The sequence below is a fragment of the Furipterus horrens genome, unplaced genomic scaffold (genome assembly GCF_987537825.1).
Source record: "Furipterus horrens unplaced genomic scaffold, mFurHor1.1.pri manual_scaffold_10, whole genome shotgun sequence".
NCBI classification, from domain to species: domain Eukaryota; kingdom Metazoa; phylum Chordata; class Mammalia; order Chiroptera; family Furipteridae; genus Furipterus; species Furipterus horrens.
In genome coordinates, this window is record NW_028327180.1 from 94,420,619 (window position 1) to 94,436,373 (window position 15,755).

A 15,755-nucleotide genomic window follows, 5' to 3' on the forward strand; every position below is an offset into this window, starting at 1 on the left:
AATTTTGTGCTTTCTCAGCAGACTGCCAAATCAGTGGGACAATCTTGTAATCACATTGGTATAAAAGTTAACACGTTTTTCCTTATTATTGTACCTGTAACACTTGCCCACCATGGTTGCTCAGTGGGCGTTAGCAGAGCGTTACAACGATTGTTCTTATTACTGTTTTCTGCTTCTCCTTTTTCCCCCGCATTAGAACTGAAGGTTTTTTAATTTGTTTGCTCGCTTGCTTTACTTTTTCTCCTGCTGCAGCACTAAGGTGGCTGTATCAACTTGAACAATGGAAAGTCCCAACGACTTAACTCATGTTTATTTCTCACTCACACTACAAGCGCGTTGTGGGCTGATAGGGACTTTGCTCCCCACTCAGACACTCAGATGATGAAGACTTGACCACCTAAAACGCTACAGGTTACAGAGAAAGGGAAAAAAGATATGGAGCGTCAAGCCCTCTCTCTTACTAAAAACTCAATGAAATTGACAGATGTCACCCTTGCTGACATTTTATTGACTAAGATATACCATGTGGCTTTCCCACTTCTAAAGGAGGTTAAGAAAGCACCTTGTAGGAAGAGAGCCCAATTATTTGGGGGCCACACTAAGTTGCCTGCGTTATGTATTAGCTTGGGCTGCCACAGCCCAACACCATACACTGGGTGGCTTAAACAATAGAAATTTATTTTCTCGCTATCTGGAAGCTAGGAGCCTGAGATCATCATGTCAGCATGGCTGGGGTCCGGTTAAGACATTTTTCCTGGTTTTCAGACATCCACCTTCTCTCTGTGTCTTCACATGGCAGAGTGAGAGTTCCGGTGTCCCATCCCCGTTAAAAAGTACCAGCCAGGTCGTCAACACCTTAACACCCTCATTCTGTCCTAATCATCTCCTTAAAGGCCTGCTTCCAATATAATCACACAGAGGGTTAAGGCTTCAACATGTGCATTTGAGGAGGACACAATTCAGTCCATAGCACATAATATCCATTTTTAAAAACTTGTTGAATATAAACATTGGGGATGGCGCTCAAAATTATTTGGTGCCTAGAAAAGTTTGGATTGATGCCACAATAGCATAAACCATATTATTTATATTAACAAATCATTAAACTTAATGCTCTAAAAATTGTTAGTAATTGTCATCAAGATTAATACCCTAAAGTTTTCTTGCATAGGCTTTAAATTTTTTTTTTTACTTAAGGTTCTAAAAGAGACAAGTCAGAAGGGAGTAAAAATGGGAGCTTGCTCAGCTGTCACTTCCCATCTCTGCTCCTTCCCACTCCCTCTGCTGACGCGCCACTGATTCTTATTCGATGTGAGCCCATCCCTGAAGATACTGTCAGCGTGCTTCCCAGGGCCCTGCTGCTGCTGTGTGGGTCTAGCTTTAGATAAAGAATCGGTGTGCAGCTGTTTCTCCGCGAACAAGCCATGGCAGGCGCACCTGTGACTTGTTCTAGTTTCACTGTGGAGTTTAGGTTTTCTTTCCACGTTATGTTATAAAGTCAGAGAAGGGGAGTGTAAAATGTTATTTCAACTCAGTGTCTGTTAGTCATTGGTTTTTCCTAAGGATACATGATCTTTCTCTTCCTTCTGCTGCTGAATGCTCTTTTAGGGTGTTTTGTGGGGATTTTTGTTTGTTTTTTTCCTCCAAAATGCCAGGATATTTGGTGAGATAGTATATTAAAGTTAACTACTAGATTTATTTATTTGTCACGTTTAAACTGAATCATCTACCTGTTTTAACAAGGAACAAATTTGACTGCTTCCTTAAAAAAAAAAAGAAAAAAAACACTTTTATGTTTGTTCCTTGATTTTCTGAGGGCATTTCATTCATCTGGTTTCTACTTTGCCATTAAGTGATTAATGCGGAGACAGGGCACCATCTTTTATGAAGTACTTCCCATTAGAGATGATTGAAGAAACCTTTTGCCTTAAATTCCATAGAAGACTAATTGTGTGTCTGAGGGTTATTGTTGAAATTGAGGCTGTAGATTTTTTTTTTTTAATCTCAATCCAAGAATGGTTTTTGTGCTTGGGGCAAAGTAACAGTTGGGACATTATTTGGTTAATTTAACTGTGGTTTAAAAAAAAAAAAAAACAATAAAATTCACATTTTGCCATATAGTTTCCCCAGATCATTGCCCTAAATTCTGATAATTTCCCCCTTTCTATCACTTTTTTCTCTTTTATTTCTGGATGGAATTAGGTTATAGAACACATCTGGACAAAATTTTTAAAATAAACACTTTATTTTAGAACAATTTTAAATTTTAAAAAGTGTTAGATTTACAGAATTATTGCAAAGATAATACAGAGTTCCTGTATACCCACATAGCCATTCTTACCTATTATTAACATCTTCCAATAGTACGTGACATTTGTCATAGCTAATGAACCAATATTGATACGTTATCATTAACTGAAGTTCATACTTTATTTTATTTCCCTCCATTTTTTCCACATGTTCTTTTCGGTCCCAGGACTCCAGCCAGAATAGCACATTACACTTAGTAGACATGTCTCTTTCGATGTTTCTTGGTTGTGACAGTTACTCAGAGTTCTTTTTGCTTTGGATGACCTTGGCAGTGCTGGAGAGTTCTGGTCAGGTCCTTTGTAGATTGTGCCTCTGTTGGGATTTGTCTGATATTTTTTCTCCTGATTAGGGTGGGGAGATGTTTTTAGGGGGAGGGCGATAGAGGTAAAAGTACTTTTCTCATGGTATCATATTATACCAAAGGTGTGTTCTGTCAACATGACTTACCCCTGTTGATATTAACCCTAATCTTCACCTAACTGAGGGAGTGTTTCTCCAGTTTCTCCACTGTGAAGTTAATTCTTTTTTGTCTCCTTTCCATCATGTATTTCTTAAAAGAAAATAATTATGCACAAATTTCTTTCAAAACTTTTAAAAGAAAGCCACTCACACTTAGAGAGTGAGGAGTTAGGTTTCACGTCATTGAGTTTAGATTTGCAGAAATGATTGGGAATTCTTCTGCATGTGAGATTTACCATTCTTCACGTTTATTTATTAATTATTAATTTCTACTAGCGGGGACTCGTGGATATTTATTTTATACTTTGGGTTATATGCCAGTACAACTTTATTTATTTTGTTGCTCAAATTTATACAAATTGGCCACTGGGAATTCTTTCAGTTGGCTCTTGGGTTCCTTGGGTGTACACCCATTGCGGTGGCCTATTGTTTTTTGCTTTGAGTACTGTTTTACTTTCTGACATGCACATGTCCCAGGCTCTCGTATACAATCACCTCTCAGTAGCCATAGGCAGGCTGGTTCTAGGAGCCTCTAGGCCATTTTTGCATGTAGGCTTCAGCAGAGCCTGCCCACACATCAGTTCATTCTCATGGATTCAGCATAGTGCTGGGTGTGTGGCAAAATCTAGCTTTGCTTTTTGGAACTTTCTCTGATTTTTTTTTTTCAAATCTTTTCAGTCTCTGGTGTGTTGAATCTGTGGGTGTGTGACACCCGTGGCTACAGAGGACTGACGATAATATTTTCTGCCCCAGCCTCTGCCCTAAAATCAGTCATTTCTCCATGGGACCTGTTTTGTTTTGTTTTTTCCCTCCTTTTCTTTTCTTTTCTTTTCTTTTTCCCCTCTGTCTTTCCTTTATTTATTGGTTTGTTTGTTTGTGTTTGGAGAATAGTATATAGCAATGAAAATTGGGTGTGATTCACCATCGCCCCTTCTCTGTCTTGGTTTGGCTGTCACACCTGTTGGCCCCAGAGAGCTTGCTGTCTGCGCCACACAGTGTGGAGGCAGTATGTGACCTGTCATAAAGGGCTTCCCTTCATCTTTTGTTCCCTTCCCATTTATGTAGTATATGAACTTTACATTCGGCTTCCAGCTGGTTCGCTTTATCTCCTAGGACCTCTAGAATCAGACTGATCTGACTGCCTAAAAAAGGCTGTTCTTTTATAATTCAAGAGAACATAGCTTTTCTCAGTCTACTCAGGTGTGAGGAAAATATCAGAAAACCAACGAGAACTGGGAGCTCAATGCATCTCCAGAATCTTTAAAAATAAATTAATGAAAGGAGTTTGTATCTTGACATAAAATGCTCACTAATTAGTCATTTGAGACTATATTTTGGTTTCATTTTTCTTAAGCTCCATGATACAATGTTACATCTTTGACTGATGTCTCAGAAATGTCCTGTTGCAGTGGAAGTCACGGGGCATGGGGTGACAATTCCACTGAAGCAAACAATACTTATTGTACTGTGACATTACTTTCATCATAAAATATATTCATTTTAGACCTGGAAGGAATCTTAAAAAAACTATCCTTGAACTGAATCATCTTCATATTGAGTAAAATGACTTATCTAAGCTGATTTATTTATGCAGCTGCCTAATTACAACTGGAATTAAAATGTGGGATGCAGATTCCATCCAGAAAAAAAAAGTTTAACTACTTCAAGAACTTATAAATATGTACGTATATTATGCATATAATTGCGGAGAGATGAAACCTTGATGCAGCAGAGCATTTTGGTGGTTGAGGGCATGACCATCTAAATTTCATTTTCTATTTTTACCTAAAACTCATTGTACAGAACTGAAAAGAACGTCATCTCTGCTTGGAACCCAAATGCACAAGAAGACATTAACTTAGGTAAAGGAAAATAGAATGCACGGCTAAGTAGGCTTCTTTGGATGGTTCACTAAGAACGTATCCCTTGGAGCGATCTTAAAAACGAAAGCAAAGTTTCCCAAAGAAAGCCACTAATGTGAGTGCATCGCCTTTCTAGCCATCGGCCAGGAGCTTCCTAGCTCGTAACTCCATTTCTCATTCCTCCCTCTCCCCTCTTTCTGATTCTCGGGGTTGGTGACAACGTGGGACATCATGGAAGACGGGACACACCAGACGTGAAGGGAATAGAGATGTCACGTCTGCTTTTTAATTTTGGGGAGCAGGCTTTCTCAACCCCTAGGCTACCAGAAAGAGAAGGAGCATTGCGGCCATGACATAAAGATGAATAGCAGGCCCATGTGCCCATATTGAGCTTCCAAAATCAGCCCATCGCAAGTCTCCTGTGTCTTCCTGGTGTCCCAGCCCCTGACAGACAGGACAGGAAATGCAGCCTCACTTGAGTGTAAAGAGAGAAGTTCAGCTGTCTTAGGCATCTTCCTGCTGTATTGTGGATCAGCATTTTACCGAAGACATAAGAACCGGTTCCTACGAGCTGTTTCTCTTGGCTTTGGCGTCAGTGACTCAAAAGCAGGAATCACTGAGAGCTCCAGGAGGTGAGCAAAGGGTTGGCCTGCAGGGGACCGAGGGCCGCCATCCCTGCTGTGTGACAACCTGTGTTCACAAGCCTGCCCTCCATCGGTGGTGGCCGTGGTGGCATCAGCCCATGTATGAGTGCTGGGGAGCCCATAGCTTCATTTTTAGGGGACAAAAGTGTCATCAGAAATATCAAAAACTCACATTCAATCATTTGTCATTTATGCATCCATTGTGTTTTGAGACCATGAGCACATGCAGCTAATAGAAAAGAAATTGGCATTAAAGAAAGAGGATGTATTTATATTTTCTTTCCATTGTTTCTTTTTATTTGCTGAGTATTTGAAGCTGCTTCTTTAGTAGGAGAATAATAGTTGCCATTGGTAGAAATGAGGATATAAAGAAAAAACATTGTTAATCATTTTTGACCAATAGACATTATAGTGCACTACATAGAGCTTTAGAATATACTCTGTTTTTCAATGTACCATTCAACATATACTATAGTCTAAAGTACAAAGTAAGTGTCAAAAATTTCAAGAAGAAATCCTGAAAGAGTTTTTCAATGGCCTTTAAATTTTTTATTAATATTATTTTAAGTAATTGGCCTAAACCCCAGTACTGGAAAGGAGCTAATATTCCTGAATTTCTTTAAAAACTATATTTGGACAAATCAAAAAAGGATGAATCATAGATTCTCAACGTAGGAGCGAGTGTTATTTGGCAACCTGATGGCCCTATAGTGTTGTTTTTTGTTTTTAGTTTAGTTTTTTTTTTTTTTTTTTTGAGAAGAAACTTATTTTCTCATCTCTGAATATAATCTGATTAGCTCTAATCATTTAATTCAGCTGAAGAACGCAGAGCAAAAAACAAATAATCAGTAAAAGAAAAGCGTAACATGAGTTTTAGCAAATATCTGATTCTTAAGTAAATTATTCCAAAATAATGCAACAGTAAATGTAGCCCCAGGACACGTTTTATGAAATTTTGGCAGAAGAGGAACTGAAGGACTTGGCCTAGTTCTCAAGGACTTCTATCCAAGCCTGCATTCCTTCCTTCCCTTCCTCCCTCCCTTCCTTCCTTCCTTCCACCCTTCTTCCCTCCCTCCCTTTCTTCCTTCCTCCCTTCCTCCCTCCCTCCCTCTCTTCCTTCCTTCCATTCAGCCATTCGCATTTATTTATGCCAAACCTTCTATTTATATACCCAGCATGGCCATGGGTGCTGAAGAGACCCAGTTCATAGACAAAATACCCCCTCGTGGAGCATAAATTGCGGTACCTAGCTCTCATGCCTGCGATGCTGCGGGGAGGGCCGGCTGAACCACAGAACCCTACCCAGCAGACTCCATCCCAGCACCATTCAGCACTCCTTAATGTCCTCCGCTCACTCTGAGAAGAGGGGAAAGGGTCTTCCATTGCAAACTCTGAGAGCAGGCCCAGAGATTTTCCCATCTGCCTGTTAAACTGGACCAGGGTCGCCTCGTTATTCAGGAATAACTCCATTACCTTGTCCTGCTTAGAATCTGGAAAAAAAACTGTTCAACTCATATGGAAGGCTGTTCTTTGAAAGCCCCAGCTAACATGTAAAGAAAAAAAAAAAAAAGAGAGATTTACAATCCGAAGCCAGACTTAATAATACATAACAAATTGCAGCGCTGTTTGGGAATCTCCCTAGGTACCGTTCCTGAGGATTCCAAGTGTTTAATTGAAATATCTTTGGGGACAGCAGTCCTCATTTACTTAAGCGTTATATTTATATTTCAGTGCAAAGGGAGGAAGTCAAAGGGCTAATAGACCGAGTGAGTGAAATGACTGCCACCGAGCCGCAGGCCGGGAAGAGCCGGCGATTCTCAGGGGAGTGCTTGTCCTGGAGACAGCTTGCTTCCCCCGTCCTCCCGGGACTGTGGGCGGAGGGCAGAGATGTGACAGACAGCTGTCCCTCCCTAGACTGAGGCGGAAGGAATGCACAATTCTGTGCTGCCTGTTTAATCAAACTGTTCTCAGTCTAGAGGATTAAAACACCTCGAGACAGACAAGTATTGTGATACAGAATTATTCTTAGAAAGGCTATTCGTTTCACCCTGGTGGGTAGCGTAGAATGTGTTAATCCCAGGGTGCTTGTGCCTTCATGATGTTCAGACAAAGGTTAATGAATACCTATTATTCTAGGCATACTTTAGCCATTAAATTTGTGATGGAATCAAAATAGAAGTCACAATGTTACCATAATTCTCCTTGCAACTTACAATACAATAATTGTAGATTAGCTTTAAATAGTCTATTCCATGTTCTGTAACTCTTAAGAGTTAATGCTGGTTTTTGTTGTTTTTTTTTTCCAGTGTAGATGCAGAGAAATGCTTGCATATAACCAGCTTAATTTTTTAAACAGCTTTATTGAGTTATATTTTACAAATTATAAAATTCTCATTCAAAGTGTAAAGGTGCATTAATTTTAGTAAATTATCAGAGTGGTACACTTACAGCCACAGTACAATTTTAGAACATTTCTATCATCCCCAAAGAATTTCTCAAGTGCATTTGCTCTCCGCTGCTGTCCCAGACAACAACTGGTTAATGGTTATAATTAATATTATGATGGTTTATGCTCATCTCTTAAAGAGCATAGATTTAGTTTCCTTGGATGTGGAGTTTAGTCTATATTTTGAATATGGTAGATATTATTTTCCTTATTTTTTAAGTGAGGAAATTGAAATTTAGAGAAGCCAGGCAATTTACACAAGATCCTAAAGTTAAGAAGCTGGAGAATTTGAACTTTGTTTTGTCTGATTCCAAAGCCCCTTTGCCGTGTGTTACACAGTTACCCCCAGTTTGAATCTGAGCCGAATCTTAACAGAAGTTGGAAACTGATCAAAGATTCATCTTGCTATTCTTGTGTGTGTATATAGCATTTCACTTCTCTAATTTCTCAAATCTCTGGTTATTATCATGTACATAATATGTGCACATATACATGATGGGCAAAAGTAGGTCTATACTTCTGAGTATGCAAAACAGTTCATTATCCGATTATCCATTTATCAATTATTATAACTCATATAATTATTCTATTGTATTAACTGTAAACCTACTTTTGTCCACCCCTGTATATTTATATATACATATATGCATAGCATGTCTCTCTTTATTTAGGGTTGTACTAGTGTTTGATGCCTTACTGTTTACTGATGCTAACTTATGTAATAGTTATTTTCTTTCATAGTAAACAATTTATGTTATCCTCTCTTTTCTCATATGTATGAAAACATCTCAAAAATACTCTATTATTAAATGATAAGATTGTTGGTATTGAAATACAAATTATAATATTACACATTGACCAGTTGCTTCTTTATGTTAAAATTTTTATTTGGAGTTATTTGTGTCACTCAATTTTTTAAAAAATTCATTGTGCCAATAATTAGAGATTAACAGCTGACATATCAGAATGGTGCTAAATTTTATCAATTTGGAGAGGTAAGGGTTTTATTAAAATCTCAGACTCCACCTTGTGACATTGCAAGAGAAATTAGTGCATGATGGTGAGAACTTCTTTGGAGCTGCCAAATTCTGAGTTTGAGTTTCTGCTTTTTTTCTTTTTTGTTTCTGACTTTCCACAAAAAAATGTAAAGAATTTTTTATTGTGTGTGGCAGACATAATTACTTAAAGTTAATAAATTTTTATTTAAGGAATTTTGCATGTTCTGATCCTTCCTCCTTCAACATGGGAGGAGACAGATACCGTGTCACTCCCGAGTCGGACTGCATAGCCATTCTCGGCGGTGCAGATAGACTCTTAAGAAGCTACACCATCGTCTCTCGAGACGGACGGCTGCCGACGACGACGACGACGACGATCCTTCCACTGCCTTGGTTCCTCCTCAATTTTTGAGTTGTCATCCCTATTTAAAATAATTTTCACTCAATCCAGTTGTCACGTCAGTCAGTTCTGTAATCATTGGACCCAGTGTCTTCAAGCAATTTACTTTTGGGCCACTGTTAGGATCAGAACAGATGGACCTGCCTGGTTTCTCAGGGTCAGATACCCTCTAAACATGGGTAAGTTCAAATCATATTCACTCCGAAACTGTCAGTCCCTAGACTAGTATAGATCTTCAGGATATGCAAATACCTTTAAGTCCAGACATTCTGTTCTCAAGAAGAAAACCCTTGGCTTTCATATTCCTATCTCCTTTTCAGGCCCTTCTATCTTCTGGCCAATGTTTTTGGACTTTGATACTCTCTTTCTAGATAAAACAGCTTCTTCAGTATATTCTTGTTCTAAGTATACATGCATCCTCTTTGATAATTCAGAACTTAGTATAACATACTTGTTCTCCACCAATTCGATATCACATTCATCAGGTTCAAGATCTGTTGCAACCTCTTCCTCTACCATTGACTCTTCGGTTGGAAAGATAGATCCATCATCAAGTATTTGTATCTACAACTATCAAGGTTGTCTCTTTCTGAATCTTCACTAGCATTCACCTGTTTCAAAGATTCCTTGAGGTGGTATTCATACTTCAGTTTTTTTAAGGTAGTTGAACATTTCTCTTGCCACTGCTTGCTCAAAGATTAAACTTTTTCCCAAGGTAATGGTTTCCTTCCATTCCCCAATTCTAAAAATGGGAACTGAGGTCTTTAATCTTTAAATTATTTTCTATTTATTTGTGACCTAGTGTTTTTCCTCCCTTCTGGTCTTTTCCTTGGTCTTCCTATTGGCTTATATTTCCTCTTTGTACGTTTCTTTTCCTTGAATCTTTCACAAATAGCCTTTAAGGTCATTGATTTTGGTTCTAAAGATGGGTCACTGGATGACTGTTGCTTGAACAATTTCAAGTGAATGAATAAATTTTCTGATAGGCCGACCAATCTGAGCCTTCCAACAGGTGACACCACCCACTTCTGCACCTGTGCGCATGAGAAGTCCAAGTTCAGGCTTCCCTTGTGAACACTTTGATGTCTTTCAGTGGGTCCTGTAATTTCCTCTTCCTCTCGGTCACTTAATACACAATAGGTCCGACTAAATGGCAGTTACTGGCTTATACAAGTTCTCAACAGGAAGTCAGTTTTGTCTTTTGGATCCCGTAGTTTTGTAGGTTTCCTATAAAACACAGTTGCCAAAAATTCAATATCAGCTGTGTTATCTTGGGTAAATCTAACTGGTAGGACAAGGAAATCCAAATACACATAAAAGATGAACCACAGCCAAAATTAACCTCTCATTCCTGTGAAGTCAGAAACCAGTAATGCTGATGACCAGGTCCATAACCTCCAGGTGGGGACTCTGACATTCAGGTTTCTTTCACCTGCTGGTGCCGCCTCTTGAATTTGTCATTGTCACTCTCTCCCGTGTCGCCAGGGAAAGAGAACATGGAGTAGCATCATTTGTGGGCTCTCTGGTGCTTTAATGACACACTTCACTGTTGCTGCACTCGGTGGAGAAGAACTAGACACACAAGCTGATCTAGATGCACTGGGGAGGGGGAATGGTAGGCAGCCACTTTCTAGGCGCGCTTCCATACCATGGAAAGAGGAACACTAATTTTGGTGGACAGGAAATTCTCAAGCTGAATCTCTAGATAGAAGTTAGACAACAATGTGACGCTGAAACTTGGCGACATCTTGAGCCTTGGGTCAGTCGCTGTTGGGAGAATTGGTGGTGAACAGCTTGCTTTCTCCACTTTGAAATGTGGTCCTCTGTACCTGTTTTCAGAAGTTTTCTGGCCCACAATCATTATTTAAATAAAAAGCAGAACAGCTTTGGGAAGGGACAGCTCTAGGCAGGTGCTTTTCACTCCCTGCAGGCTCTCAACAGAATCCCCAGGGATTAATGATGGAGGCTGGAGGAGATTAATTTGGGATTCCTTCCTCAGTCAGCATGTTCTGATTTAAGCTTTTTATGCTCTCCATTCTTTTATTAATGAATGCTTATTTAAATGATCACTATAGAAAGTCTAGAGCAGAGACTAAAGACTCACCGCCCAGAGACCTTTTCTTATTTGGACTGCACTTTTTTTTGAATTACATTTTTTTGGCCATGATTTATATATTGGCTTTAAAAAAAATCTAGATTTCAGGTTTTTCTAGAAAAATTGCAAGATCTGGCACTGTGAGTTTCACCTCCTTGAGGCAGAAATCTACTGGCTCTGAATACTAGCTGCCTTAGCAGACTCTCGTCCCTTTTTCTGCAGGCCCCACTACTCCTTAATGCCCTCTACGCTGGCTGGCATAGCTCATTTGTGTTGACTGCTTAGCCTATGTAAGTCATTTAAATTTACAAAATATGATCTCGTGGAAAACTATGTGACCTTTTTTGAAATTTTTATCTTTTTCAGGAAAGCAGATAATTATTAAAAACTTATATGCAAGAATAAATTGAATCTTCATCTTCATTTGTTCTTCAACCTATTTTTGTTTTATTTTGATAGAAAGTTCTGCTGCATGGTCCTCTTTTTTTGGAAGACATTTATTTATTAAATGCATTTTCCATAATAATCATTCCCCATTGCCTGTGTTACTCCCTATAGCCTTTTGGCTTATAGGATTTTAGGCTTCTGTTCTGAATTAATTTAAGGAGTGATTTTCTCTTGCCAGACAAAGGGTCTGCATAGCAACAATATATATGACAAAAGATATAATGGCGCTTTTTAAAAAATTGCAATCTTTTTCTTAGACTTGTAGCTAATAATGGATTTCTGAGGATGTGTAGTGAAACTCTGACATATGTCATGGTTGTCAAAGTCAGCATTAACACAAAACAATAAGTTATTTAATATAGGATTCAGCTTTATTATTTTTTCAAGTAAGCTGTCTATCACCAGGCTCTGAAGTGGATTTCTTTAAAGTCTCCCTGTCTCCAGAGAAAAGGGGGGAGAGGCGGCTTGTCCCTGGACAGGATCTATGACTCATTACGTCAATCAAACCCCACTTCAGAAGGGAATAAAGAGATTTGTATCTCAAAGCTGTGCATAACAACTCCTCGGCTTTTCATTTCATATTTATGAGGTGGTTTACTTTGAAGTGTTTATCAGCCAAGGCGCAGAAACGTGAGGGAGCCTTGCCTGAAACCATACGCACGGGTCTAATCTGAAATGCTTGCGGAGGAGCCCAGCTCATTGGCACATGCCACGCAAAAGTAAACACATAAATAAACCTTTTGTTAGTTGAGGTCTTGGAGCCATGTCTTTATATGAACTGTAAAAAAAAGAATAAATGGTGCTGAACATTTTGAAATCAATGTAACACAGGAAACCCGGCTCTGTGATGTGCAAAAGTAAGGGAGGGGCAGAAAATTTCTTACTTGAAATAAAACCACGTAAAATGCAGAGAAATAAAAACACAAGTATTTACATTTGCTTCTCATATGGTCTAAGTCTTTGGGTCTGAGTGTCCATACACGATGGCAGTGAGTAGTACTAGGTGTGTTTTGTTTTATTTTATTTTATTGTACTGTATTGTATTTTTTGAATATGTCATTCCCAGAATGACTTGGGAGATGTTGAAACCATTAAATAAAGAGCTGTTTTGCATTTTCTTTATCAGGATTTTTAGAAATATTAAAGCAGGTAGAAGGAAAAGTCAGGGAAGGTGAGGAAGGGGAATATATAAAGTAAAATAAAATATACATTCTTTATGAATGCAGTGGGTATATTTTTTTCATTTTTAGCCTACCTGTGTATCTTTGTTTAATTAAACAAATGTTTATTGAGCAGCTACTACACTAGATCCTGGCTTTACAAGGGTAAAGATCAGCCAGAGTTGTTGAGGAGGATCTAGTTTGTCAGTGTCAAGTTTGCATATTGTTATTTGCTTGACCAGGGGATGCTGAATTCTCCACTTCTTTATGTTGGAGCCCATTGTTTGTGCTCATTTATTTATTTATAGCAGAAGGGTGTTTAAAGAAATAAGCCTAATTCACACCCCTTTATTACAGATTATTTCAAAGAGCGCCCCACCACCCAGCCCACGTTCCAGCCTGCTAGTTGGGAAAAGTGGCTCTGATGCCCTGCCTCTCACGAGAAATACTGTATAATCAGAGGAGTTTAAAACTGAAAGTCTTTCCACTCAACTAGAAAGCATGGCATGTGGGAGACCACACAGACATGAATCGAGGCTCTTCCACCCACTCTTCTTGTGACCTTAGGGATGTCATTTCTTCCTTTTGAGCCTAATGCCCTCTCCCTAGTTTTGTTCTTTCTGAGGATTATGAGTTTCATATGTAAAGTGTTTGTAACCTAGTCTTGACACATACTATACAAACAATAAATATTAGGCCATAAATGTTTGGTCAGTGAGTGAATGATGGAGGCCAACTCTTCTTGACCCCGTGTTTTAATTTTAAAAAGAACCTGAGGACTCAGGGAACTGAGGGGCTTACCCAACATCATGTTTACCGCCCATTATTGTGTTTTCTAGGGAACAAAGAAATATATTACCTTCCCCCTGTATCTGCCTTCTCATCCCCACCAATGTAAGTGCAGTGGAAAATAAATTTTTAAGAAATAAGATATGATATCGTAATTGTATACTTATATATTAATTTCACTCGCATTCCCCAATAGCAGAGACGTAGCTTTTCCATCTTTGGTTCTTAGCACACCTTTGTGTCTTTTTGTAGAACTGAATTGAATTAAACAGTTTGAGACATGGCGGGTGAGTGTCTTGGCTCTGTGTGAGCCATATAATGGCAATGATTCTTGGGGAGACTTAGGTACAAAGCATAAAACCTGCCAGACATGCAGGAACGTCACCCAAAGCCTCTTGGGCATGTGTTGCTGATAATGCTGATGGATAGGTGTTCTGAAAGGACTCTTTGGATTTTCTTATCCGAACGGAGATTGAGCACGCAGCACACAAGAGAAAGTGATTTGGAGCCAATTCTAAGAGAGAGGAAATTGAAGCGTGAAATAAATGTTTGAAATAATAATCTGTTGCTGATCTCTAAACAACTCGAATTCATGAGGCTCCCAACCCCTTGTGATAGGGGCCCACTGAACTTAAGGCAGAGAAGCTGCCGTTTCCCTGGTGGTCCTTTCGCAGGCTCAGAGGGATCGAACCAAATCAGTGTCCCTCTCGAAAGCAAAGCTTCCCGAGTAAGGGCAAGGTGGTCTCAGATGAAGGCTCAGCAAGTGCCAGCTAGTGCATCGGCTTTTCATACAGCCCCTGGAAAAACCTCAGCAAGAGGTGTCTCAACCAAGGACAACGAAGGGTCACATTGGATCCCATTGCCCTGTCATTCCAGACAAGTAGCAGTTTTACTAGGGAAAGTTGGCTTTTTAAGAAGGAGGAAATCTAGTAGGAGTGACGCCTGATTTAAAAAAACAAAATCAAAAACAATGGACCTCACTTGTCAGCTCTGTCAGGGGCATACTTGGTGACTTTGGAAAGCCCAGTAACCGCACTATTTCTGTTATTTGGGGAAGTAATTCTTGGAATCTGTAAGGACCATGTTGACTCCTAAGGCAGTTTGCTTTGGAAATCTTCTATAAGTGTGCTCTCTGAACACCAGATAGGAGAGATTGATAACAGAGTCGCTCGATTCCAAGAGATATTTTGGGAAAATGAGGAAGGGCCAAGGAATTTGTCTGTGATGACTAAACAGTTGTTCTGCTAATTAGATGAGGCAGGATGACATTAGCACGGGGCAGCCCTTGCCAGAACACCTGAAAACAGAAGCCAGGTGCCTTTCCTGAGCCTCTAAAACAACCAGGTGGCCAGAGCATTTGGGGATGTCCTTTCTGCATTCCAGGTGATCACACTATCAGAACACAATACAAATTTCTCGTTCAAATTGCTGGCGGGGGCTGGGGGGTTGATTCCTTGTGACTGCGGCCTTCCGTCCAGGGAAGGATTTCATGGAGGAAGTGGAGCTGCACCATGACCTTCATGGGCCCCAAGCACTTTTGCCTTTGCCTGCCCCCTCCTCCCTAAAAACTATTTCAAATTATATTTTACAACTGTCTTGTACAAAGACGAATATATTACTATTAATAGAGTAAGCATTTTCTACAGACTAAAGGTCTACTTTTTTCTGATTTTAAGAGGAAATTAAACCCATTTTTGTGGATCCCTAACAGTCTTATGGGCCCTACTGTCTCTAAGCACACGTATCTCTATTATGATGACTGGATAAGGTGGCCCTGGTCCCGCTGAAACTGACAGAGTTCTTTGTTGCATTTACTCATGAATCTGAAAATGTGAATTTCAGTGGTTTGAGATAAAGACCTCCTGTCTTAAAGATGATACCGCCCTCTGATGAAAAGTAGAAGCCTGTGCCATGCTACTTCCGTGGATTCAGAATTCATAGTTACAAATTACACTTAAGGAATCCTTGGGTCCACATAGATAGCCCATAGCCCTAATTGCCCTATTCCGCCCCTGACATCAGAACTATTCGTTTTAAGAACAGTGTTTTTCCATTGCATTTAATATTGCCTCATTTTTGAAAACCGAATCTAGTCACCATAATTTAATTTTTTTCCCACGTGAATCAAGGCAGCCCTGGTGAATG

The 15,755-nt window shown here is 39.4% G+C and overlaps 1 protein-coding gene and 1 pseudogene across 1 annotated transcript in view; one reads left to right on the forward strand and one right to left on the reverse strand.

Annotated features, from left to right (window-relative positions):
- The window catches only part of LOC150000978 (teneurin-2-like), a 68,404-nt gene that overhangs the window by 40,464 nt on the left and 12,185 nt on the right, over window positions 1–15,755 (forward strand). The gene's annotated exons all lie outside the window — the stretch shown is intronic.
- On the reverse strand, window positions 9,417–10,163 carry LOC150000979 (TATA box-binding protein-associated factor RNA polymerase I subunit D pseudogene; annotated as a pseudogene).